Raw genomic sequence first — 27,895 nt, 5'->3', positions numbered from 1 at the left:
AACTTCCTTCACGAAAGTTGTAGAACGCGTCGATACGAGTTTGTGGATATGTGGAATGCGGGAATCAGAGTACGTATGAGAAAGTTATGACTAGCGAAAGAAGTTTCCGTTTTAGTATAAATAGAGAAAAATCAGAAATTCTTTCATAATTCCATATTTCCATTTCCGGAAATATCTCCTTTCTCTCTCTTCTCTCTCGGCTGCACCTTCAGAATCGAAAATATCTGGCTGACCCGACCCGAACCCGGAGATCCGACCCGACCAGAACTCACAACTCCGGCGACCTCTGGCCTTGAAATTTGGACAGCTGGTTCACCTCCTCCGTCTGGTGGTCCCTGTGGTGTCCTCTAGCGGCGATATCCACCGTTTGCGGCGCAGCAAGGCGGTGCAGTTTGAGGTTTTTCGACCCGACCGGAAATCGTAGCTCCGGCGACGGCACGGCTTCAAGTTTCCTTCCTTGGCTTCGTGGGGGTCATCTGAGTCGATCTATGGTGTTTGTTTGGATCGATTTACGTGGAAATCGATTCAACTCAGATTGAGCAAAAATCCAAATCTTGTGAGGTAGTTTTCCACCCTTTATGCTTGTTTTCTGACTTCGAGCTAGTTATGAGAATTCACAAGCATGCTTAGATGAAGCTTTTTGATGTTGGGAGTTTTGGGAAATATTGAGTTTTGGCCGGCGGCTGTGCGTCACCTCCTGTGGCGGCGTTCCGGCGGTGTTCCGGCCATGTAAGGGACTTTTTTTGGTATTATATATGTTCTACTCGTTGATACGAGCGTTTTGATATATAATACGCATATTTTGGAGTTCGTATGAAATTGTTATGATTTTTACGGTTTCATACCGGTTGATTTATTCGATCCGTGAGGATTCGAGCGTCCGATCGACTTGTGGTTGGGACGTATCGATCGTGGATGTATTCCGGAGACTTTGGGAGGTCTCGGATGTGGTTTCGCCTCGATTGGCGCCACTTTGGGGATTTTAGTTCAAAACAGGGGTTTCGAACTTAAATCGTTTGTGAATCGTTACTAAGTTGAAACCGTATGTGATTACCTACTTGGGAAGTATTCTTGGACGTTTGTTTTGTGGTTTGGCTGCTTTGTTCTGTATTGAAGACGCAGCGGGAGTTTCGAGGTGAGTAATCTCACAAGGTTCAATTATGAACGGATTTAATTGGTTGATTTTGATTAGCTTTCGAAATAAATGATAGGAGCATTTTAAAGTGGTATTTTAATAGTTAATTCCTCACATTTTGCTTAGTTAATTCCTTAACGAATCGATTTTTAACTCAATTTCTATTTTCTTAGGTACATTGGAGTAGATGATGATGAAATGAGAATTAGGTCCATAATTACCTATAAATGATGGAGAAAAATGGAAATGTACTAAAAGGTCAATTTTACACATTTTCCTACTCCGGCTAGGAGAAACCAAGCCAAGCAAGGAAGAAGGAGCGGCCGCCTGACCAAATGAACTCCAAATGAGCTGAAAATTTCCAGATCCATTCTAGACATCCTAAGGATCATTTCTTATGAAGAGTGCCAGAGCTAGAATTGAGTGGAAGGCCTTCAAACAGTCAGCCCAATTTCCTGCAGAAGCAAAACTGGAAAACTGGACCCGTAAGGAGTCCAGCAGAGATTCTGGCCCAAAGACATGGAAATAAATTCTGAAATTTTACCAAAATGATCTACACTCATGGTAGATCATTTCATATGAAGAAGTCAAGAGCCAAAACTGAATTCCTGTTGGAGAAATAATTGAAGGAATAAAGGGGCAGAAATTGACCTAAAAACAGCTCAATATTCACATGTTCATGTTTCCTACCCACATGAAGAAAGCTAGATGCTTTTCTCTTTTTCCTTGGATATATTTTTCTGCTCCAAAAGATCATCATCACTTCCATACTTCTGCACATTCATGCCTTGCTTTCATTTCATCATTACTCCATCTTTTCCATATTTTACAAACCACTTTCATTATTTTTCTTCCATTTATCATTTCACTCTTCTTTTTCTTCCCTATATAAACACCTTCTCCTCTCACTCTAAACACATTCCTTCATCCATTCCATTTTCTTTGTCTTTCCATTTCCTTTCTCATGACTTAGATGAACAATATTAGGGTTTGAATCAATTTTAATCATAAGTTTCGGTTTTGATCTTTGTTCCTTCATTCCATTCGTATTTTTATGTTTTTGCATTTTAATTGTTTTTGTTAACTTAGTTTCATTTTCGAAAAAACCAAAAACAAAATCCCCCTCTTTTCGTGTAAAATGTTTATATTTTGTGAATACATTTGTGAATATTATACTTTGTTTTAATTTTAATTGTTTAATTGTTTGACAATGACAGGTGTACCCTCAATCCCCGGAATAGAACGATTCCTATTTGCTTATACTACTAACGATCTTTTCAGGGTTAAATTATGCGCTTGCTTTGAGCGTATCAATAAACTATAGTTGGTATTAGTGGTATTCCTGAGTGAATGACTACGTATATATATATTTACGTGAAATATATATGTTTTGGTGGGTTGTGGATTGATGAAAACAATATGCATGAATTGATGTGTTTTATTGTTTTGGGTTGTGGCTTTTCGGAAAACAAATGGTGGGAAATGGTATTTCTATTGTTTTGAAAAGTGTTTGAGGAATTGAGAGTAACAGGTTGTGATTTCTCCTTTTGGGTTGATTTAATGTTTTGATCCGACGACCGGTGGTCTGAGGATGTGAGAGTCACAGGTTGTGATTTCTCCTTTTGATTTGATTTAACATTTTGATCCGACGACCGGTGGTCTGAGGATGTGAGAGTCACAGGTTGTGATTTCTCTGTTTGATTTGATTTGACATTTGGGGTCCGGTGCGACTAGTTTAATGTTTTGATCTGAATGTCAGGTTGGCCTAAGTATCCGGGGTTGCAGGTTGCATCCTCAGGCAATGTATATCGTAAGGTTGAACCTTGGTCGAGGTGACAGGTTACGATATATTCAGTTAGAGCTCTAGTCTGTCTGCCATGGTACCTCATGGATCTAAGTAGGTTACTTACGATTACTGGGTACGTATTTTGTCCAGGTTGGACCGATTTGATGTGTTTTATCCAGGTTGGATCGATTAATCATATTTGAATTGTTAGGTTAACGATTTATATGATTTTGCAACGGTGTGACTTTTGTGATTTCCTTTTGGGAAAAGATTATTATTTTGGGAAGTATGGTATGTTTTCCTTAGTCTAGAGTCGAAAGGTTTTCCTCGTGTTTGGCGTAAGTTGTGCGGGCTTTTATCCCATGATTTTGTGTGAGTTGTTTTGAGTTACTCATACGGGCTTGCAAAAGCTTACCGGGTTTGTTGTGTGATAACCCGGTGCACCATTCAAACGGTGTAGGGGTTAATCATGCAGGTCAGGGTAATCGTGGCTGAACATGAGGTGGCGTGCTGGTAGCATTGCGGTAGGAAGTCAATTTTGTGACTTTACCGTTATAAAGACTTCCGTTGTAGTAAGCTCTGAGGAGCATTTACGTTTTATTTTGATGTTGACAATTTAATTCGTAAGCTTGTGTAATATATAACTCTGTAGAGTGAGTGTATATTAATTTTGAGCGTTCAGGGCATCAGTATGTATTTGGTATTGATGGCTGAACGATCACGCATATATAATTATGGGGTTATATATCAATTTTATTTGTGTTAAAAATCAGGGGCGTGACACAACAGTCCTTTCTAGTCATCAAACGAGCCTCTTGAAAATGATGTTTTATAAGGATTGAGGATGAGATTTTAAGAGATTGCAAGATGTTCTATTTTTACGTGATTAAAATCTTTTCAAGATTGTTACTGCATGCAAGGTTTTAGAGAATAACTTGGGAAAGCATTAAGTTTTACATATTCATTCGAAATTACTTATTTTTCGTCCACTCACTCTAACGGTTTTTTAAATGTTTTCCCCTGGGCCCTTCGATTTTAAATGCCCAGTTTGCAGGCCAGTTTAGCTTGAGGTCGAGCGTACATGGGGTTGAGGCATAGCTGTCATAGCTTCCGCATTATAAAGTATCGGTTATTTATCTTGTATTTTATTCTTTTGTACACCTGTACATTAGATTGCTCTGATAACCTATGAGATTAATATTCTTAAGTTCAGAATTGTTTGTGAAATGGGAGATGTTGTGTTTTAGGGAGCATGGTGGCTCCAGGAGAATAAGGATGGATGATTTAGAAGTGTAAATGTTTTTCTACAGGTTTTTGGTTGTCCATTTTTAGGAGAAGTTCTGTCAAATTTTTGGTAGAATTTCTTCTAAGGTGGGCCCCGCAGGGCCTCTTCGGATTTCAGGGTGAAATCTGGGGCGGGTCCTGTCACTTAGAGCGTGAGAAGATCAAACCTACAGTGTCTAAGCCCTGAAATATACTTAGATGATATTGTAAGTAAACTTTATGAAATTATACAAGTGCCGAAGTTAAAATTGTAATCAATATCATAGGTTGTGATGTCCATTACTGTTACGGATGTATTGATAGTATGCATCATTTACACATCGTATATAATACATGTAATAAACATATATTTGCAAGCTATATGAATTGCCACGACTCCGTCAACTGGTAAATTAAGTCATCAATATGAAGGATGTGTTAACAAAACTATCAAAATGTTGTGGAAGTACACAGTGCCTATATAGGCTCCTGCTATGTCAATCACAGTCCAAAAATTGTGAAAAAAACATCTAAAAGGAGCATCCGCAAAGACCTCCGTAATCCACCCCCACTTCATCATCCGCAACATACTTCCTATTTGAACATTTATCAATCAGACTTAGGAGATTTTAAAGCCGAGATTTCCCCTAACTCACCTCTCATATCATCAGCAATTGAGCCCATCTTGCTTTCTTCACTAGGTCCCCCAACATCATACATTCCAAATATATTAATCAAGGTTGGCAAGTCGCAAAAATCCGATGCATTCCATTCTGAAAATGGCTTGGTTATATTGAGTTTTCCCTTTTGACCAACCTCCCCTTTGTCATATTCATCATTATACCTTGTTGCCTTCAGGTACAAGGCTGTGCATATTATTTTGAGAGAATTTCATACAATATAACAAAATCATTGCCATCTACTCATGCGATTCATACTGCATAAGGAAATCATTTACTTCAACTTTCAGCAATATATTGTAGATTACATATACAAATTCTTAAAAATTGGACATCCTTGAGTGTGTCGAAACCAACATTTTCAAGTCATTTTTTCCCATATTGCTGCATATTTTGAATCACATATATTTTGCAATCACATCTTTTTTTTAGAGGAACCCATTCAGGAACGATGACATTGAATGTACCAAATAAAGTTTTGGCACCTTTGTATTTGACTGTCACAAAATACATTACATGGTCCAAGTGTCAAAGATGATTCAATTTAATAAGTTCCTAACATTAGTCCCTCCATTTAGCAATATGAATAAGAGTGTTATGAATAATAATCATAAGCCTATTTGCAAATTATATTTGCATATCTCACTGTCGTAATTGTATGTCTCCATTTGCAGGCCTCTTTCTCCACAGAGGGATAGCTATCCATATCTCATCAATTTTTTTCCTAACAAGAACCACAATCAGATACCAATGTCCTCCATCTCCTTTCTCATGCAACGGCACAAATATCTACATTTAATTACAATTTCTTTGTTAATTTAAATGGGACGGACACAAAGCATATTATTGGTAATGTGAAGCGAAATATAATTTATAATATGCATTCTTACAATTGTGCAATTGTCCATTAAATCTATCAATATTGCATACACTTCTTGTATTCTCAACCCACTCTTGAAATGTCTCTGTAGGGTCATATGTACTTGTCTTTTTCTGAACAATGACATCATTCACCATAGTTAGGGTATAACATATATTCAATCTTCATCCCTAATTATGTAATATTAACAACATCCTTCAGTTATGCCTAATTACTTAGTTTGAACAACACCCTTTAGTTTTGGTGAATTTGGTTGAACATTTTATTGTTTTGAAACTAAAGCAAAACAATTTATTTTTTCCTGGACACTAAACAAAACATTATCATGCATGACTTAAACATATGGACACTCAATTGTTGCATCTCTATAGGTAATCATATTGCAAAGCTTCAGACACACAAAGTCATGAATATAAATAATGTTTTTGTGCTTCGCATCGAACCCAAATATAAAGGATTTTTCATTCACATATAGGACCAAGTGTTTGGTTAATCACAAGATGAATGATTGAAAGAAATTTTATACAATAGATATTCTAAACATAAAATGTACATACCTAAAAAAAAGTACCAACTATTAGAACCTTCGCAATTTATATATTCAGCCACATAGTTAATGACCTACAGGGGTGGACTATTGTGTTATGTAATAATCAAACTAATCTGATTAATTCAATATGTGAAAATGAACAAGAACCACATCTTCAATACCATTAATTAAATAGAATTCGGTAATTCATCTCGGCTTACCGGTGTATTAACGCATGTCTGTGGCTAAATTAAGACAACTAATTTTGTCCTGATAAAAGAGAGCTCTATCATTCCCAAACGCAGTCACCAGAGTCCTGCAACAAAGAGTGAGTAATTACTTACCACATAGATTCCTCATAATTGCACATTCATATATATGTCACACAAGAAATACATTTTGGTTATTCCTATAAATCACAATTCATTCTACCTTTAAATATTACCTTATTGTCAATTATTTTTGCACCTTTAGAGCACATAATAAATATCTTTTACCTTATTCAAATTATTCCTATTATTTTATTTTGAACACAGTTATGTTCTTCCATCCTAAATTTGTTTAACACCAACTTCTACCATTATATCCCCTTACAAATGTAATGCAGGTGGACATCATGGGCCTACCTACCAAACCATATGTTGACAATGTGGCCAATGAACCGTACTGTACATGTGATTTACACAAAAGTTTCATACTCATCCTAAAATTCAAATTTAGCTTACATTTTTTCCTCTCTAGATAAATCCTTACCACCCATGTAAATGAAATTTATCAACCTCATTTCATCTCCCTCCAACAGCTTCTTCAGGTAGTAAGGACCAACACCATACCTTTGTACCTCACAAGTTAATTGTGGGTCACAATCAACCAATCTCGTTAATTAGTGCATGGCTTCATCTTCGTTTACTGTAGCTGGGAATAGAGCTCTAACAAGACCCCTGGTTACACCCTTTACTCCACAGTCCACATCTATGTTCACCGTTCTACTTGGTCTTTTAGGAGGCTCTTTCCAAGCTGCTAGAACTTGCAAAGACGACCAGGGAACAATTTCCCTTATTGTATTTCACTGGACTTCCTTTTGGCTGCAACAACCACAAAAATTAGTGGGGTTAGTTAATACAAATTAATAAGCATTGTAATATGAAGTTGCTGATTCTTTGATTTTATATCATCCACATGTCTATAAGAGGTAAGGTCATTCTGTTCAGTTCATGAATTGCTTAATTTGATGCTCATTACACTTTCTTTTCTTTTATCCTTATCACTCATTATGCATTCTGTTTTGTTCAGTACAATAAACTATACTAATTGTTTCCCTATGCGAAATTGGGAATTTGGAGCATGCAGGTAATTCTCTAACTTTTGTTTTAGATGAATTGCAGTGATGATATTGTACTGTTTGGTCTCAGGCCCTTGATCTACAATTTTATAATACTGTAGTGCCACTACAACAATGATAGTCATTTCTAAGGGTGTGATTTGGTCGGAAAAGCCACTTTCCCCGTCGGAAAAAGCTATTTCCGACAGCTAGGTGCCCTCGGTGGTCCTCGGAAAAAATATCATCGGAAATAGTCTTTTTCCGACCAACCCTCAGAAAAATATATATTTTCGACAGCCAGATGTGGTCGTAAATAATTTTTCGGTGGTCGGAAATTGTTACTCCTAAACGACAACAAATAGTATTTTCGACAAAATATGTTTGTTGGAAATAATTCGTTGCTTGTAGGAAAAAATTGGTTACTAGCCAATCCATTTTTTTCCAAGGACTTATTTCTAACGAATAGTAGTGGTCGGAAAAAACTATTTCCGATAAGAATATTTAATTCCGACGGCTATTTGGCATCGAAAATGAATAAGTTTCGAGGGTCATATTTTCCTCAGAAATTGATATTTTCTGTCGGAAAAATATAATCTAATATTTCTGAGAATGATATTGTGGTCGGAAATGTTTTTCCACGAGATTTATTCGTTGAAATTTGTCAGCAATTTTTTTTTCTTCCCACTCAATTTAATTGTCAATTAACCTGAATGGAAGAGGTAGATGAATCAAGATAATTTTTTTATTAAACATACAAGGAGACAATTAAATCTTCATAAAAAAAATTGCATTAGAAGAAACATGGTTAATCATTCATACATGTTCAAACAAAGATAAATATTCAAAATTTGGTCTTTATATAATCATTTCTTAAGCAAGGAAGCTAACAATATATCTAATATAAGTCCTCATTAGAGTTTGCATCATATTCATCAGCAACATCTTCATCACTATCTTCATCAGTACCATCTTCATCATGGTGTGCACTTGAATATGTTGCAATATTGTCCTATTGTAAAAGAAAAACAAAGAAGTTAGAATGCAAAATAAGTAAGAGCTAAAACATGCAGTAAAGAACATATTCCATGACAAAAAGAAAAAATTAATATTGAAGGTCATGAGGAGTTGTAGTATTAAAGAACATTTTTAAAGGAATATATCCTACAACTCTAAAAAAAAAAATATAAGGAAAAAAAGAAATACCAGTCTGTTGTCTTTCATTATCAGTGATCGATGTTATAATATCTTCTGTCCCGCTGACTGCCGTTTTGCGACCTGTTGCAACTTTTTTTCTGCACAGAACAATGCGGAGGCACATAGGTAAGGTCTTTAAACTGATAACAGTAATAACCATAATGTTAAAAACTCTTTTATCACGGAAATTGGTATGCCATAAACAAAGGAAGAACTGCAGGACCACGAAACAGACACCAACAAAGACTTTCAGCTCTCTTTTGTATTTTGTGGACATAAGATGGTAAATTAATTCTTACATCAGTCCCATAGCAAACCAGTAGCACATGCCAAATTTAAGAGGGATATGAAATGTACATATAATCATGATAAGTGCAAAGAAATTGAATCCCTTACGTTAAGAAAGATATTAAAAAGTGTCAGTTCCGTAAGTTCCTGCATTGATAGGAGCATTTTAATGTGGTATTTTAATAGTTAATTCCTCACATTTTGCTTAGTTAATTCCTTAACGAATCGATTTTTAATTCAATTTTTATTTTTAGGTACATTGGAGTAGATGATGATGAAATAAGTGTTAGGTCCATAAAATGATGGAGAAAAATGGAAATGCACTAAAAAGGTCAACTTTACACATTTTCCTACTCCGGCTAGGAGAAACCAAGCCAAGCAAGGAAGAAGGAGCGACCACCTGACCAAATGAACTTCAAATGAGCTGAAACCTTCCAGATCCATTCTAGACATCCTAAGAAACATTTCTTATGAAGAGTGCAAGAGCCAAAAAGAAGTGGAAGGCCTTCAAACAGTCAGCCCAATTTTCTGCAGAAGCAAAACTGGAAAACTGGACCTGTAAGGAGTCCAGCAGAAATTCCGGCCCAAACACATGGAGATAAATTCTGAAAATTTTACAGAATGATCTACACTCATGATGGATCATTTCATATGAAGAAGTCACGGGCAAAATCTGAAGTCTTGGTGGAGAATTAATTGAAGGAAAAATGAGTAGAAAGTGACTCAAACCTAACAAATTCCATTAGTGTTTAAATATTCAAACCTAACAAATTCCATTAGTGTTTAAATATTCAAACCTAATAAATTCCATTAATGTTTAAATGCTCAAACCTAACATATCATCATTTGTTTAAATCCAAATAGTTTTGCTTGGTAGCCTATAAATAGAGGCTACAACAAAGAAGAAAGAACATTCCTTCATCCATTCCATTTTCTTTGTCTCTCCATTTCCTTTCCATTTTCCTTTCCATCCTCTAGTTTCACGTTTAGTCATCTCCACGAGTTCAAGCAAGGCCAAAGAAGAAGAAGAGAAGCCGTGAGCACTTCCATCCATAGCCATCCTTGAAGCTTGCTTTCGAGTTTCAAGAATCCACAACGTGAATCATCCATCTCATCTTCATCCACGGTGTAATCCTATTCTCCTTTGTAACCTTTGCTTTGAATTTCGTTGGTTATGAACTAGTTGACATATATGTTTGAACAAAGTATTATTTCTGGAATTTTTATGATTAATTGAGAATTTTCAGATTCATATATTGTGATTCGAGAGTTGCTTATGTGGGTTTGTTTAATTAAATTTGCGTTATAGATAACTTTTGTATTTTAATCTTATGTGGTTGCAAACACTTAGGGTTTCGATATGAATGGTGCTAGGTTTAAGAACATGAAATCGACTTTTCGTTTTGTGTAAACTTGAATCAAAGTAGTAAAGGTTTTGTACAAAGATCGAATTTAATTAAAGAGAATTGCAATTAGGTGGACTTTTCCATACTAAGTTGTACACTTGAGTTGATAGCCTTTCTCTATGTGTAATGCGTTAAACATGACATGATTGACTAGCTTTCTAGGGTTTGATTGCATGTTTGATAGGATTAATCTAGGTGCTTTCGCTTAGGTTAATTAGCATTGAAAAGTAAAAAATGGGAATTCATTTGCTTTCGAATGTTTCACATGATCAACTCCTTTCTCATGACTTAGATGAACAATATTAGGGTTTGAATCAATTTTAATCATAAGTTTCGGTTTTGATCTTTGTTCCTTCATTCCATTCGTATTTTTATGTTTTTGCATTTTAATTGTTTTTGTTAACTTAGTTTCATTTTCGAAAAAACCAAAAACAAAATCCCCCCTTTTCGTGTAAAATGTTTATATTTTGTGAATACATTTGTGAATATTATACTTTGTTTTAATTTTAATTGTTTAATTGTTTGACAATGACAGGTGTACCCTCAATCCCCGGAATAGAACGATCCCTATTTGCTTATACTACTAACGATCTTTTCAGGGTTAAATTATGCGCTTGCTTTGAGCGTATCAATTTTTGGCGCCGTTGCCGGGGATTGAAAAATCACTTGTTTTTGTTTATAATTGTTGTATATAAACTGTTTGATACTTAGTTTAAATTAACTAGGTTGTTTTTTTTTATTGTTGAATACGAATTTAATTGTAGGTTGTAAATTAAAGAAGGAATAGGTGAAGTCGTGTTTATTAATATTGGCCTAAACCCCTTATTGGTACCTAGTTCAGGTCCCTTAAGGTTGAGGGCGGCCTTTATTAACATTCATTGAACTGTCTAACACACTTAGGACCTTTTACATCCTAGTAAGAATATCCTATGTGAGATGGTGTCTAGGAAGGGGACAACGTTCATGACGGGTTTTTGAATCCAGAAGTGCTTATAAATGGGCTTAGCTCATGCCAAAATGGATTTTTCCTCTCGTGTTCACCCTCCCCTACCTGGCCATTTCAGTAAGGTTGCCCAACGGATGTAGGAGGGACTTTGTGTCTAGACGACTATACTTGGGCCGCACGTCCACTTGATTTACCGCTTGGAATTAGATTTGATATCAATAATGTTTATAACAAAAGAAATACTTGTGCATACTCTTTACGTGTAAATTATTTTGTTGTTTCACACTTTATACTTGTAAAAATACTTTTTACGTTTTATACTCACTTGTGTACTTAACTTGTGTCTTATGTACAAAATACTTGTTAATTATACTTGTAGTTTGTAATTCATAGTTACTTGTTTATTATTATTTTTTTTTTTTTTTGTATTTCTTTGTTAATATTAAGTTACTAACTTTATTTAATGTAGGTACCGTCTGGCTGCAAGACGTAAAATACAAGCGCTGCTTGGGAGGCAACCCAATTCAGAATATAATCAGATTTGCTTTCTCTTCCCCTTTTACTCCTCCATTTTCTTTTTGTTTTAGTAGTTATTTTCGTAAATTCCATCCCTATATGCTTACTTATTTCATTGCATGCTTTTAATTGATTACATTGAGGATAATGCAATATTTAAGTGTGGGGGAAGGGATTTATATTTTTGTCTTTCATTTTGAATCCTATAAATATTTTTGTCTTTCATTTTGAGTCCTATATTTTAAAAAAAAAAAAATAATAATAATAAAAAATAAAAATAAAAAAATAAAAAAAAAATAAAAAAAAAATAAAATAAAATGCATTCATTCAGTCTTATTAAATTCAGCTTTTTACAAAAAAAAAAAAACAAAAATAAATAAATAATAAAATAAATAAAAAAAATATCTCCCAAATTGTATATTTTGTATTTCTTAGTTAATTATAGTTACTAACTTTCTAATTTCTATTCTGTCTGGCTGAAAGACGTTAAACTCAAGCGCTGCTTGGGAGGCAACCCAATTCAGAAGTAGCTGTGAAGGAGTCTACCTACACAGATTTGCTTTCTCTTTCCCTATCTCTTTTTATTTTTTATTTTTTTCTCTTTTGTTTTTATTTTAGGATTTATTTTCATAAATGTCTTCTATCTATGCTTATTTGTTTCATTGCATGCTTATGATTGATTACATTGAGGACAATGCAATATTTAAGTGTGGGGGAAGGGATTTATATTTGAGTCTTTTATTTTGAGTCAGATATATTGGAAAATACAAAAAAATCGAAAAATGTCAAAAATTAAAAAAATTTCGTTGATTTTATTTATTGAGTCTTAGTCCTTTGTTTTTATTTTTGAGTCATAGGATGCCCTTTTAACTGTCTAGGATGAGCTTATATCTCTGAAATTAAGGCTAAAAGAGGATCACAAGATTGGGATAATATTTGATGATATTCTTTGGTTAATTATGATTTATGAAAAGCATATGAATGTGTAGTAGATATGGTGCATGCGTAACTTTGGTACAGAATATGAACATGTGGATGATAAGTTATGATTCATAATAACCCTTGTGAGAATTTGAGCCATGTGCCCTTTCTTTGTTGAGTGATTAATGGAAAAAAAAATGAATTATACTCTTATTTTCTTGGCGATGATTCTGTTGATCTCATTATTCTTTCATCTTGATTGATTACATGCCATAGATTAAGTTTAATGGACTAGAGAATGCTAGAATTCGCTTTTGTGCTTGTTAAGACATTTTGTCAATACATGGCCCTGATTCTGGAAAGGATAGAGGCACCTAGGAACTACCACCATTGCCAAATAAGCCTGTGTCCCAATTTGTGCCCGTCGTGGGACCCCCTTAGATAAACCCCTTTGTAATACCCCGGAAAATCCAAATTAAATTCCATGGATTTTTAGAAATGATTTCACGATAGTAGGAGCGAGTACGAAGCTTGGAGAAGTTGTGGAATTAGTTCGAACGATTTTATTTTCGAAAACGAACGTTTTTAGGGGGTCAACAAAGTTGACTTTTTATACGTTCAAAATTTGGGAAAACTTCCTTCATGAAAGTTGTAGAGCTCGTCGATACGAGTTCGTGGACATGTGGAACGCATTATTCGGAGTTCGTATGATTAAGTTATGAATTTTTGAAATTTGGGAATTTTCTATAAATAGAGAAATTTTCCGAATTCTTTCATTAAGGACGAAAAAATGCAAATTTTGCATTTTGGCCCCCGGTTTCCTCCGTTCTCTCTCCTCCCTACGCAGCCGACCCGACTGACCCGACCCGGACCCATCTCCCTCCTCCGGCGTCCTCCGGCCACGACCCGGCCCTCTCCGGACTCGCCGTGCCACGCCCAGCCGCCTGGTGGCCTCCCCTTGCACCGCCGCTGCCCCCAGACGTGGATCGAAGCCCCCCAGAGCCTAGCATTCGACCCGACCGGATCTTGGCCGTGCCGGCGTTGCACGGGCCGATCCTCCCCATTTTCGTGATCTCCTCCTCCCCCTGATCATCCCCATATAGGCCTTGCTTGACGATTTGGAGTGTGGAGTGAAAGATCACGAGTTGAAGATTTCGACGTCCCTGATTCAATCTGGAATCTGATCAGACGCACGAGATTAATCCAACTTCAACGCTTGATCTAGGACGATCTAGGCCGAACCAGGCTTAGCTCCAGGTATGAAAGTCGACCACCCTTTCATTTTGAACCAGTTTGTAGTTGGTCACTTTGCCATCTGAGGTGGTTGACCGCCGCGTTGACCGCCGTTGACCGCCCACTGACCACCGCTTGTGGCGGCGCATCAGACCATATTTCGAGTTTTCATTATCTAGGCGATGATCTATGCATCCATACGAGCGTTTTGATATATAACATGGTCATGTTAGAAAGAGTTGATAAATAGTGGATTTACGTTTTGACGTTACTATTTAACGTTTTTACGTTTATCTTCGGTTTACGATCTGTGAAGATCTGACCATCGGTTTTGCTTCAATTTTGGATATGTTGATCGTATGACTGTCCCGGTGACCTTGTGAGGTCACGGGCGAAGATCCGACCGTTGGATCTTCGTATAATTGAGAAATAGTGATTCGGAAGGCGATTCGTGAGAATCTGACCGTCGGATTTTCATATAATTTTGTGGAGATGTTAGTAAAGGCGATTCAGGAAGATCTGACCGTTGGATCTTCGTGATAATTTTGGAGGATGATCCTAAAGGCGATCCGTGAGGATCCGACCGTTGGATCATCATTAAATTCAGATCCGACCGTTGAATCATCGTTTAATTTGAATCTGAGCGTTGGATCGTCGTTTAATTTCATATTTGAGTTGTTGGCTAAGTCAAGATCATTATTGGACTAGGTGATTGACGGTTTGAGTTGGTGGACGATTGTGGATCGTATTTTGAGCTGAATTGAAGACGCAGCGGGATTATCGAGGTGAGTAAACCTCACGTGGTTCATATTACGAACCCAATACAATTAATTGCTTTATTTTGTTGCAATCATATGAACTATTGTTGGTGTTACTAGACATTCCTGTGTGAATGTCTGTATATATATTATTACGTGAAATAATATGTATTGTTGGAGTTGTGTTGAGTTATTGTTGAGAAACAATATATTGTGAGAGATATTGAGTTTATTGTTGAGAAACAATATATTGTGAGAGGTGTTGAGTTTTATTGTTGAGGAACAATAAATTGTTGTGATCTGTGGAGATCACTAGGTCACGAGGTGACCATGGCATCTATTAGTGAATCACGCTCTCGTACCGGGCTGGTGGTTATTAATAGTATTAAATCGTAATCACGTCTGTGGCCGGACGAGTGGTTACGTTCAGTTAGAGCTCTAGTCTGTCTGCCAAATGTGGAGTGAACTTATGAGTGAAATTGAGAGTAACTCATAAGTGTCAATATATATATGGTAACCTTATGAGGGAAATTGAGAGTAACTCATAAGGGTCTATATATATATATGAGTCTGTCTACCAAATGTTGGGAAATCTTATGAGCGAATTTGAGAGTAACTCATAAGTGTCTATATGTATATATGAGAGTGAGTGATCTTATGAGCTAAATTGAGAGTAACTCATAAGTGTCTATATATATATATGAGAGTGAGAAAGTAACGTGGGTTTGTGGTAGTCTTGAAATCTAATAAATCAACAGTTCTTTCTTGTTTACTCATACTGGCTGTAAAAAGCTTACCGGGTTTTGTGTTGTTGCAACTCCCGGTACACTATTCAAATTGTGTAGCGGGTAATCCTACAGGACAGGAGAACCAGGACGGTGATCGTGCGGTTAGAGCAATTGTTAGAGTTTTACAACAATTGTAAGTTGTGAGGTGTGTTATGCTCATTTGAGCTTTATAATATATTGTGAGAGTGAATTGTAATAATGAACTCGAAGTTTCGAGATTTGGTTTTTTTGTAATTGTAATTATTCAGGTTTCGGATTTGAATTCATCATTCAAAATCCGGGGCGTGACAGTTTGGTATCAGAGCGTAAGGTGCATATTTGGTGATGTGTCAATACCTTCCGAGTGATGGCCCGTCTGCAGCGGATCCCCATCGTGTGCTCTTCGGTATTGGCTAAGTCATTGGGTATGCGTGAGTGTTGGGAGTTGTTTAGGCCGCTAGGTCGTTTTAGGAACGTGAATACCTTCCCTATAGTATTGACTTGGTTAATATGAATTTGTATTTGACTTATACTGTGTTTTAAGTGTTATACATGTATTAGCCAAGCATACTATACTCCTTAGGTGATGGAGATTCGAAGGGGTTGTACTTAGAACCTTACAGTTGTCTTGTAGGTTCGTATTGGAATAAGTTCAGTGGCCGCGAGTTACAATCCTTGAGGAATAGGAACCTCTTGATTCAACTCTGTTAAGTCAACGAGGATTGTTTTATGGAAATGAGGTTCTTTTGATTGTTGAAGTGTTTGGTTGAAGACATGGTGTGGACCTATGCACGTACCTAGTGTGGATACGAGTATGAATTGTTATAAATTTTGTCTTCTTAAGTTGGACGTACAGATGTTTAGATGAGGTGTACGTATCAAGGATTAGATATCTTGTTTTATAAAGAGACGTCTTAGTGGAGTTTTGGTAATTGACATGTGATACGTGATTAAAGTGACTCTGAGGCAATTATGCTGACCTTGTGTGAGATTGAATTCTTAGTGTAGACTAAGAAGGTTGTGTGGTGATTTTATATACACTACGTGATGAACTTTTAGAAGGAAAAGTTATGAGTAAAAGTATGGGTTTTTCCCTGATGTCTATAGCAGACTTGTGAATATAGTTTTGTTCAAGTGAATGAAATTGAATTTTGAGGCCTATGTATGGTGCAGGAAGAAGCATGGAGGACATGTTAGAGTCAGGCAAGGGTTTGCCTTTGGTGATTGATTTTAGGTGATATAGTTAAACGCAATTTCAGATATTGATTTTAGTGACTTTGTTAGGTATCCATAGTGGTTCAAGTGAATTACTATGTGATATGGAGTTTGATTCGATTTCTGAATCGCTAAATGTTAGGGATTGAATTGTGGTGAGTTTTTGTTGAAGCAATTGATAGATGGAATTATCGAGATTCTATAAGAGTTGTAAGAGTAACTCTAAAAACGTGGGTTTTTCCTAGCTAACTCAGGATGTGTTTAGCTTTATAAATCCCTAATCCTATCGATGAAATTGTTGTGTTTGGTTTGACTCAGAGGATACTAGCTAGACCTCGATGCGACTTAATTGATTGTTGGATTCTTTTTGAGTGATTGTTTTTATTGCATCATTATGAAAGATGTGTGCAGTAGAGTTGTTTATGGTTTTGAAAATAGTATTGGGTGACCAAGGTTCGATCCTTGGTGTTGTTGTTGTTGGTTAAACAAACAGGAAAGAAAACATGCACACCATCTTATTGAGTTTATATTACAAAAAAAAAAAAAAAAAAAAAAAAAAAAGAAAAAGGAAAACGAGGACTATGTTGTACTAAGCCTAGTCAGCAGCTCCGGATGGGTTGAGGCTGAGCTCAAGAGAAACTGGAGATCCACGGTTGTAACCGCCTGAGCCACCGAAATAGTAATCATGTGCACTACCTTCCTCGGAAGTAGTCTTCAGGTTACCAAAGACGTCCTCGCCGTGCACGGGGAACAGAGGAAGAGTTTGAACCTCCTGGTGATCTCCTCCTCGTTGTTGCAGGGATGTTTGTCCTCCTGTTGTGCCAAAAGAGTTGGACTGGTATTAGTGTTGAAGTGTGAGGAAGAATATGAAACAAAATTTAAATCAAGAAATCCTTCATTACCAGTAGAATAGGTGGAACCAAAGTTGAGATCAATGGATCTACCATCATCAGTAGAACTAGTGGACCCAAAATTGATGTCAATGGATCCACCAGCTGGCCCAAAATTGATGTCGATGGATCCACTAGCACCAGTAGAACCAGTGGACCCAAAATTGAGATCAATGGATCTACCAGTACCAAGAGAACTAGTTCTCATGGGCACTGGAGCAGCCTGATTACACCTATTCATCTGCTTCTCTCGAGCCCTGACGTTCTGGAACCAAAAGTAAATGTTCTTACCCTCAACATACCCATACTGGTTCAGCTGGAGACAGATCTCGTGAATCTGCTCTGTAGTTGGGCACTTAAATCCCTTGACGTAGTAAAGATCCTTGAGGATTCTTATTTGTTCTGGAGTAGGAATCCACCTGGTACGGCTTCGCCAGAAATCCATGTTGGCACTACTTCCAGCTGCTTGGGTGTTTCCTCCCTCCTCTGTTGGTTGCTGTTGTTGTGGTTCCATTTGTTGCGGGGTTTGGAGCTCCATTAGTTGCAGAGTTCGTGGCTCTTGGGTCATGGGGTGAGAGGATGTGGAAATCGAGGAATACATGGTTTAGTGTTTGAGGGAGATTTTGTTAGAAGGATTGGAGTTGTTGAACTGGTGATTGGAGATCTGAGATTCTCAGAGGAAAGATGAGATCGAATCTTCAAATGGAAGAAAAGATCTGAGAAAGAAGGATTGAAGATTTGGAGGAAAAGATTGAAGATCTGAAAGTTCAGAGGAAAGATGGGATTGAATCAACTAGATGGGAGAGAAGATCAGAAGAGAAGGATTGAAATTGATGAAGAAAGGATTTGAGAAGAGAAAGGCTGAAGAGTTGAGAGAGAAAGGCTTGAGCTCGGAAGAAAATTTCTTTTCTTTTGGAGTGAACAGTTTTTCCCCAGAATGCACCTATTTATAGAACAAGGTGAGCAGATCTCCACCGTTGGATGAACGATCTCAGAATTTGAATCCACGCGTTGGATTAAAGTCATCCGAAAACCCGGAAAAGTTGTTGGCGCGTGGAGAGCGTGTAAGGGGACAGGCCGAACCTCGAGATGCTGTGGCAGACAGCTTTAGCCGAAAGCAGATTTGACTGCCGTAAATCACGGAAGGGATAAGCCGTGACACAAGTGGGCCGTACTTGGGCCTGTCTCGGATCAAGGCATCACTGTAGCTGTGGGTGGAGGCCTGATGGGCCGAGTTTCAGAAACAGTTTTGGACATGATGGGCCGAGTTTCTGAAACAGTTTTGGATACGTTGGGCTGGGTTTCTGCAACAGTCTTGGATGTTTTGGGCCGAATTGTTGAAACAGTTGAAACAGTTGGTTTAAATAAAAGGATTGGTATGGATAATAACGTGAGCAGCCGTGCTCGAGTGGTTGAGTGTACAGTTCGTGTACAAGAGGTCTGAGGTTCGAACCTCGCCTCTCGTTTATTTTTATTATGTTCGTTTATGACATAATAAGTATAAAATTTGTACACATTATATTAAGCACAGCTTGTGCTCCAGTGGTTGGGGGACAAAGGTTTCGTGCGGCAGGTTGAGGTTTCGAACCTTGCCTTCCCCGTTATTTTATTTATGTCACTTATGACATAATAAATATAACACGTGAGCATATATTAATGAAGGCAGCTCTTGCTTCAGTGGTTGGGAGCAAAACCTTCGTGTTCGAGGTCGGGAGTTCGAACCTTACCTCTTACAAATATTTTTGGATCTCGTATATGCTTGATATACGGACGTATATACGATATGTACGGTATACATAAGTATATACGGTCTGTACGGTATGCATACGTATATACAGTTGTACGGTATGCATACGTATATACGGTCTGTATGGTATGTATACGTATATACGGTATGTACAATTTCATACCGTAGCCGAGCTGGAAGTTGGTGGGCCGATTGGTAGGCCCAAATAGTAAGCCCAATTGTTCGGCCCGATTGGTAGGCCCAAATGGTAGGCCCAAATGTTAAGCCCAATCGTTCGGCCCGAATAGTAGGCCCAAATGTTAAACCCAAAGTGGTTTGGGCCGGTTCGAAATGTGGATGGTCCGATTTCTTCAGGCCCAATTGGCCAGCCCTAGTGCTTAACCCAAGGATTGAGCAAGCCCAAGTCATCATCATTGGATGACATAATTTATTGGCGTGCTTTTGGGGATGATTTGTTTTGAGTGATGCATCTTAAGTTTTACTATGGAGATTTACCGTGATGCTAATTGAGTAGCGAAACACTTTGTGAGAGTGTTTACTGTGCTTGTATGCCAGTACAGAGTGATGATCTATGTGAAGATCTATGTGATGATCTATGTGAAGATCTATGTGAGGATCTATGAGATGATCCATGTGACGATTTTGTGTATGTGATGTGGAGTGTTGTTGAGCAGTTGTTGTGTGAGTTTACGTTTGTGATGAAAGGATTTAGTGGCCATAGGAATGTATTTTTATACAAAGGATTGTGGCTCTGTAGATTACTACAGATTTGGAAGAGATGGAGATTCTATGGTTAGGTCAACCTTAATCGAGAGGAATTGACTTACGCTCAAATTTCGGGACGAAATTTCTTTAAGGAGGGTAGACTGTAATACCCCGGAAAATCCAAATTAAATTCCATGGATTTTTAGAAATGATTTCACGATAGTAGGAGCGAGTACGAAGCTTGGAGAAGTTGTGGAATTAGTTCGAACGATTTTATTTTCGAAAACGAACGTTTTTAGGGGGTCAACAAAGTTGACTTTTTATACGTTCAAAATTTGGGAAAACTTCCTTCATGAAAGTTGTAGAGCTCGTCGATACGAGTTCGTGGACATGTGGAACGCATTATTCGGAGTTCGTATGATTAAGTTATGAATTTTTGAAATTTGGGAATTTTCTATAAATAGAGAAATTTTCCGAATTCTTTCATTAAGGACGAAAAAATGCAAATTTTGCATTTTGGCCCCCGGTTTCCTCCGTTCTCTCTCCTCCCTACGCAGCCGACCCGACTGACCCGACCCGGACCCATCTCCCTCCTCCGGCGTCCTCCGGCCACGACCCGGCCCTCTCCGGACTCGCCGTGCCACGCCCAGCCGCCTGGTGGCCTCCCCTTGCACCGCCGCTGCCCCCAGACGTGGATCGAAGCCCCCCAGAGCCTAGCATTCGACCCGACCGGATCTTGGCCGTGCCGGCGTTGCACGGGCCGATCCTCCCCATTTTCGTGATCTCCTCCTCCCCCTGATCATCCCCATATAGGCCTTGCTTGACGATTTGGAGTGTGGAGTGAAAGATCACGAGTTGAAGATTTCGACGTCCCTGATTCAATCTGGAATCTGATCAGACGCACGAGATTAATCCAACTTCAACGCTTGATCTAGGACGATCTAGGCCGAACCAGGCTTAGCTCCAGGTATGAAAGTCGACCACCCTTTCATTTTGAACCAGTTTGTAGTTGGTCACTTTGCCATCTGAGGTGGTTGACCGCCGCGTTGACCGCCGTTGACCGCCCACTGACCACCGCTTGTGGCGGCGCATCAGACCATATTTCGAGTTTTCATTATCTAGGCGATGATCTATGCATCCATACGAGCGTTTTGATATATAACATGGTCATGTTAGAAAGAGTTGATAAATAGTGGATTTACGTTTTGACGTTACTATTTAACGTTTTTACGTTTATCTTCGGTTTACGATCTGTGAAGATCTGACCATCGGTTTTGCTTCAATTTTGGATATGTTGATCGTATGACTGTCCCGGTGACCTTGTGAGGTCACGGGCGAAGATCCGACCGTTGGATCTTCGTATAATTGAGAAATAGTGATTCGGAAGGCGATTCGTGAGAATCTGACCGTCGGATTTTCATATAATTTTGTGGAGATGTTAGTAAAGGCGATTCAGGAAGATCTGACCGTTGGATCTTCGTGATAATTTTGGAGGATGATCCTAAAGGCGATCCGTGAGGATCCGACCGTTGGATCATCATTAAATTCAGATCCGACCGTTGAATCATCGTTTAATTTGAATCTGAGCGTTGGATCGTCGTTTAATTTCATATTTGAGTTGTTGGCTAAGTCAAGATCATTATTGGACTAGGTGATTGACGGTTTGAGTTGGTGGACGATTGTGGATCGTATTTTGAGCTGAATTGAAGACGCAGCGGGATTATCGAGGTGAGTAAACCTCACGTGGTTCATATTACGAACCCAATACAATTAATTGCTTTATTTTGTTGCAATCATATGAACTATTGTTGGTGTTACTAGACATTCCTGTGTGAATGTCTGTATATATATTATTACGTGAAATAATATGTATTGTTGGAGTTGTGTTGAGTTATTGTTGAGAAACAATATATTGTGAGAGATATTGAGTTTATTGTTGAGAAACAATATATTGTGAGAGGTGTTGAGTTTTATTGTTGAGGAACAATAAATTGTTGTGATCTGTGGAGATCACTAGGTCACGAGGTGACCATGGCATCTATTAGTGAATCACGCTCTCGTACCGGGCTGGTGGTTATTAATAGTATTAAATCGTAATCACGTCTGTGGCCGGACGAGTGGTTACGTTCAGTTAGAGCTCTAGTCTGTCTGCCAAATGTGGAGTGAACTTATGAGTGAAATTGAGAGTAACTCATAAGTGTCAATATATATATGGTAACCTTATGAGGGAAATTGAGAGTAACTCATAAGGGTCTATATATATATATGAGTCTGTCTACCAAATGTTGGGAAATCTTATGAGCGAATTTGAGAGTAACTCATAAGTGTCTATATGTATATATGAGAGTGAGTGATCTTATGAGCTAAATTGAGAGTAACTCATAAGTGTCTATATATATATATGAGAGTGAGAAAGTAACGTGGGTTTGTGGTAGTCTTGAAATCTAATAAATCAACAGTTCTTTCTTGTTTACTCATACTGGCTGTAAAAAGCTTACCGGGTTTTGTGTTGTTGCAACTCCCGGTACACTATTCAAATTGTGTAGCGGGTAATCCTACAGGACAGGAGAACCAGGACGGTGATCGTGCGGTTAGAGCAATTGTTAGAGTTTTACAACAATTGTAAGTTGTGAGGTGTGTTATGCTCATTTGAGCTTTATAATATATTGTGAGAGTGAATTGTAATAATGAACTCGAAGTTTCGAGATTTGGTTTTTTTGTAATTGTAATTATTCAGGTTTCGGATTTGAATTCATCATTCAAAATCCGGGGCGTGACACCCTTTGAGCCTACATTAAGCCTTTTCTTTCATCACCCTAAAAATCCTTAACCCCTGAACCTTAGTATAGTTATAATCCTACCCTTTGTTCTAAAAACTTAGTGGAGCTATCTTTTGAGACTTACTACATGATGGTGACAAGGATTAAGAAGAGGTGAAAATTCAAGTGTGGGGGTAGACTTGTCCATAAAAAAATAAAAAAAAATAAAAATAAAAAAATATAAAAAAAAAAAAGAATGTTTATGGATTTTAGTCCCCCATACTTGGTGAGTTTGGAGATTGTTTTGAATTGAAGGCCCACTATCGAAAAATTTGGTCTTTGTCCAATTCACTAGAATCAAAGGGAGTTTAGAATGAAGATGAAGACATTAAGCCCTTTTATAAAGCCTCATGAGTATGACGTTATGCCTTGGTGGATTTCTAGAAGTCTCTCTACATCAACATGAGCTCTGCTAGGTTTTTAGGATACTTTGTTAAAATTCCTTACCCTTTCATTTCTTAAAACCTTGAGCCTTAGCCCCATTACAACCTTTGAGAAGACCTTCTTGATCCTTAAGATGGGACAGCCTTTGATGTGGAGATGAGTTACAAGAGTTGAACATATGGCTTGGGTCCATTCGTGCAAGTAGTTGATATCTTTCATGAGATCTTTTAAAAAAAAAAAAAAAAAATTATATTCACAAAGTGCTTTTTGTTTCTTATATATGTGAGCTATTTGATTGCCTCAAAATATTTTCTCTCACATATAATTGAGTGATTATAAGCTTTTAAGCATGAGCCTTGAATCTTAGAGAAGAAAGAGTGATATATCCATGTGAGGTTTGAATCATGACTTGTTTGAAATATGTTGAGCTCCACTCACCACCATTGTTTACTCCCAAGTCTTACATGCTTATATATGGATTATATTTTGTAATTACCTCTTGAATATCTTGATGATGTGATTCTTGGTTAAGTGCTAATCTTGGTGTCTTGAAAGTATGAGATTTCTGAGACAATATGTTAAAGGGCAATAGAGGTCTTTGTGATGTCAACATCATGGTCTTTGTCTTTGAATTTACTCTTTTATGTGTGACGTTTTTTTTTTTTTTTTTTTTTTTTTCTTCTTTGTGTTTTGCTTTGTGTTTTACGTTTTTGGTTTCTTTGAGTCTTTGTGTTTTTGTTTCCATACTTAGTCAATTTTTTCGTTGGTTTCTTTGTTTTGTGTCATAGTCTTTTTGGTTTGTTAGTTTTTGATTTTGCTAAGGGACTAGCAAAAGCTAAGTGTGGGGGAATTTGATAGGAGCATTTTAATGTGGTATTTTAATAGTTAATTCCTCACATTTTGCTTAGTTAATTCCTTAACGAATCGATTTTTAATTCAATTTTTATTTTTAGGTACATTGGAGTAGATGATGATGAAATAAGTGTTAGGTCCATAAAATGATGGAGAAAAATGGAAATGCACTAAAAAGGTCAACTTTACACATTTTCCTACTCCGGCTAGGAGAAACCAAGCCAAGCAAGGAAGAAGGAGCGACCACCTGACCAAATGAACTTCAAATGAGCTGAAACCTTCCAGATCCATTCTAGACATCCTAAGAAACATTTCTTATGAAGAGTGCAAGAGCCAAAAAGAAGTGGAAGGCCTTCAAACAGTCAGCCCAATTTTCTGCAGAAGCAAAACTGGAAAACTGGACCTGTAAGGAGTCCAGCAGAAATTCCGGCCCAAACACATGGAGATAAATTCTGAAAATTTTACAGAATGATCTACACTCATGATGGATCATTTCATATGAAGAAGTCACGGGCAAAATCTGAAGTCTTGGTGGAGAATTAATTGAAGGAAAAATGAGTAGAAAGTGACTCAAACCTAACAAATTCCATTAGTGTTTAAATATTCAAACCTAACAAATTCCATTAGTGTTTAAATATTCAAACCTAATAAATTCCATTAATGTTTAAATGCTCAAACCTAACATATCATCATTTGTTTAAATCCAAATAGTTTTGCTTGGTAGCCTATAAATAGAGGCTACAACAAAGAAGAAAGAACATTCCTTCATCCATTCCATTTTCTTTGTCTCTCCATTTCCTTTCCATTTTCCTTTCCATCCTCTAGTTTCACGTTTAGTCATCTCCACGAGTTCAAGCAAGGCCAAAGAAGAAGAAGAGAAGCCGTGAGCACTTCCATCCATAGCCATCCTTGAAGCTTGCTTTCGAGTTTCAAGAATCCACAACGTGAATCATCCATCTCATCTTCATCCACGGTGTAATCCTATTCTCCTTTGTAACCTTTGCTTTGAATTTCGTTGGTTATGAACTAGTTGACATATATGTTTGAACAAAGTATTATTTCTGGAATTTTTATGATTAATTGAGAATTTTCAGATTCATATATTGTGATTCGAGAGTTGCTTATGTGGGTTTGTTTAATTAAATTTGCGTTATAGATAACTTTTGTATTTTAATCTTATGTGGTTGCAAACACTTAGGGTTTCGATATGAATGGTGCTAGGTTTAAGAACATGAAATCGACTTTTCGTTTTGTGTAAACTTGAATCAAAGTAGTAAAGGTTTTGTACAAAGATCGAATTTAATTAAAGAGAATTGCAATTAGGTGGACTTTTCCATACTAAGTTGTACACTTGAGTTGATAGCCTTTCTCTATGTGTAATGCGTTAAACATGACATGATTGACTAGCTTTCTAGGGTTTGATTGCATGTTTGATAGGATTAATCTAGGTGCTTTCGCTTAGGTTAATTAGCATTGAAAAGTAAAAAATGGGAATTCATTTGCTTTCGAATGTTTCACATGATCAACTCCTTTCTCATGACTTAGATGAACAATATTAGGGTTTGAATCAATTTTAATCATAAGTTTCGGTTTTGATCTTTGTTCCTTCATTCCATTCGTATTTTTATGTTTTTGCATTTTAATTGTTTTTGTTAACTTAGTTTCATTTTCGAAAAAACCAAAAACAAAATCCCCCCTTTTCGTGTAAAATGTTTATATTTTGTGAATACATTTGTGAATATTATACTTTGTTTTAATTTTAATTGTTTAATTGTTTGACAATGACAGGTGTACCCTCAATCCCCGGAATAGAACGATCCCTATTTGCTTATACTACTAACGATCTTTTCAAGGTTAAATTATGCGCTTGCTTTGAGCGTATCATGCATCCAAAAAGGAAGATATCATACATCAAACATCGTGCCTAATAAGATTTGTCTAATGTACTAATTTCAACCTTTATTTTAGAAATTTCAAAGCTAAAAGTTGAAAGGAGTATACCTTCAAGGAAGCACCACCAACTAGAAATTTCACGGATATGCAAACCTACATCCAAAGTATAGCAACACATAATCCAATTACACACAAAGTCAAGCCATTACTCATCAGGAAGCACACTCATAACAAGAATGTGATACCTGAAGATCAAGAAAAGAAGCAGCAGCTAAAACACGAAAGGCATTGGTATCACTGAGCTTGGGGTGGTGGTCGTACAAGTAGGCCAAAGTAGTTGCAATTGCCTCTGCATTTATATTCTTATCATCTACATGTAATGTCACAATGGGAGTATGCCAAAGCAGTTGCAATTACCAATGCTCTGCATTCTTACCAATTCTCACTGTTCAAAACATAAACATTGAACAATCAATCCAATAACTCAGTTAAGTAATACACTAAATTAATATACTAAATAAACCAAAAAAAAATGCATATAAACAAAGATCACAAAAGGTTCCAACATCTTCTCGAACAACTCTAGTGCACTTGATTACTCATCTTATTCAGCAAGATATAAATTTTACCCCAGATATCAGCAACCCAACCTAAACTAAACAAACAAAACATTCAATTGAGAACCCCAGTACCAATCGAAACAAACCCCAGAACAGTAGAATTGAAATTTCCAGAACCAATTATTTGGGTTAGGGTTAGGGATTCAAAAAATTGAACTTTCAATTAGAAATAGAAGCGCACCTCTGGAACACGGCGGTGTAGTAGCGGTTGCTGGACATGCCCTCTGAAATTTCAAAGCGAGGCATCGCTCTGGATAGGATCTGTATATATATATATATATATATATATATATATATATTTATCCGATCTTACCTTATAACCAATATATAATAAAATTGTTTTGTCTTTAACATATAATGCATCAATTCTAATAAACTAATAATATGTCATCAAGTGACCTGTGGAAAAATGGTAAGATTAATTTTGAAAAGTTAGAGATCTCATGCTCAATTCTCCTCTTTGACATAATATTTTTATAAAAATAATACAATTTAGAGAAATATTACCAAGGGTCACTAGCCGTCGGAAATATTTTGTTCATTACCAAGGGTACTTTGTTGCCCTCGAAATTAAGAAATCATTTCCGACAAAGTCAACTGCCTCTCGGAAATAGGTCTATCTTACCGACGACACAAAATCTTGTCGAAAATAATACCGGCGCCAAAAGGTCCCGCCAATTTTTTTGTTTTTCCGACAAAATTGGAACTCTTTTCCTACAGCATATTGTCCCTCGGAAATAAAATATATTTTGACAGAACATTTCCGACGACCATTTTTTGTGGTCGAAAAAGGAGTTTTTTTGCGAGGGCAATTCTGTGCTGTCGGAAATGAGGACTTTTGTTGTAGTGTGCTCATCTTGTACGGTAAATAAATTGAAATAAGTGATAGAAAACTGAAACTCATTATCGTTCTATTTCTGGTAGGATTACTCGGTTGGTGACAGCTTCAAGGACCCCAACCTTGCACTTTTCGGATGATTTTGGTTTACCTTGTTCTCTAACTATGCCTTTGGGTCCATTCTTTTTGCAGTTGTATCAATGTCATCTGTATTACTTTTAGGTACCACTTGATCCCCCATTCCCCTATTTTCCTCATTTCCTCTATGACCTTTATCACACACTCTGCCTTAAGTTGGTTAAGGACTCC

At 37.1% G+C, this 27,895-nt stretch overlaps 1 long non-coding RNA gene across 1 annotated transcript; it reads right to left on the bottom strand.

The window, feature by feature from the left end:
- Nucleotides 1-8,586: 8,586 nt before the first annotated feature.
- LOC133733260 (uncharacterized) lies at nucleotides 8,587-26,976 on the bottom strand. Its single transcript, XR_009857595.1, has 4 exons — nucleotides 26,930-26,976; nucleotides 26,374-26,573; nucleotides 26,237-26,281; nucleotides 8,587-9,223 (listed from the first exon to the last, which is right to left on the bottom strand). It is a non-coding gene; the product is annotated as an uncharacterized LOC133733260 (long non-coding RNA).
- Between the last annotated feature and the right edge of the window lie 919 nt (nucleotides 26,977-27,895).

This window comes from Rosa rugosa, chromosome 2 (genome assembly GCF_958449725.1).
Source record: "Rosa rugosa chromosome 2, drRosRugo1.1, whole genome shotgun sequence".
NCBI lineage: Eukaryota > Viridiplantae > Streptophyta > Magnoliopsida > Rosales > Rosaceae > Rosa > Rosa rugosa.
The sequence above is the reverse complement of the archived record's forward strand: the minus strand, read 5'-3'. Positions and strand labels throughout refer to the sequence as shown.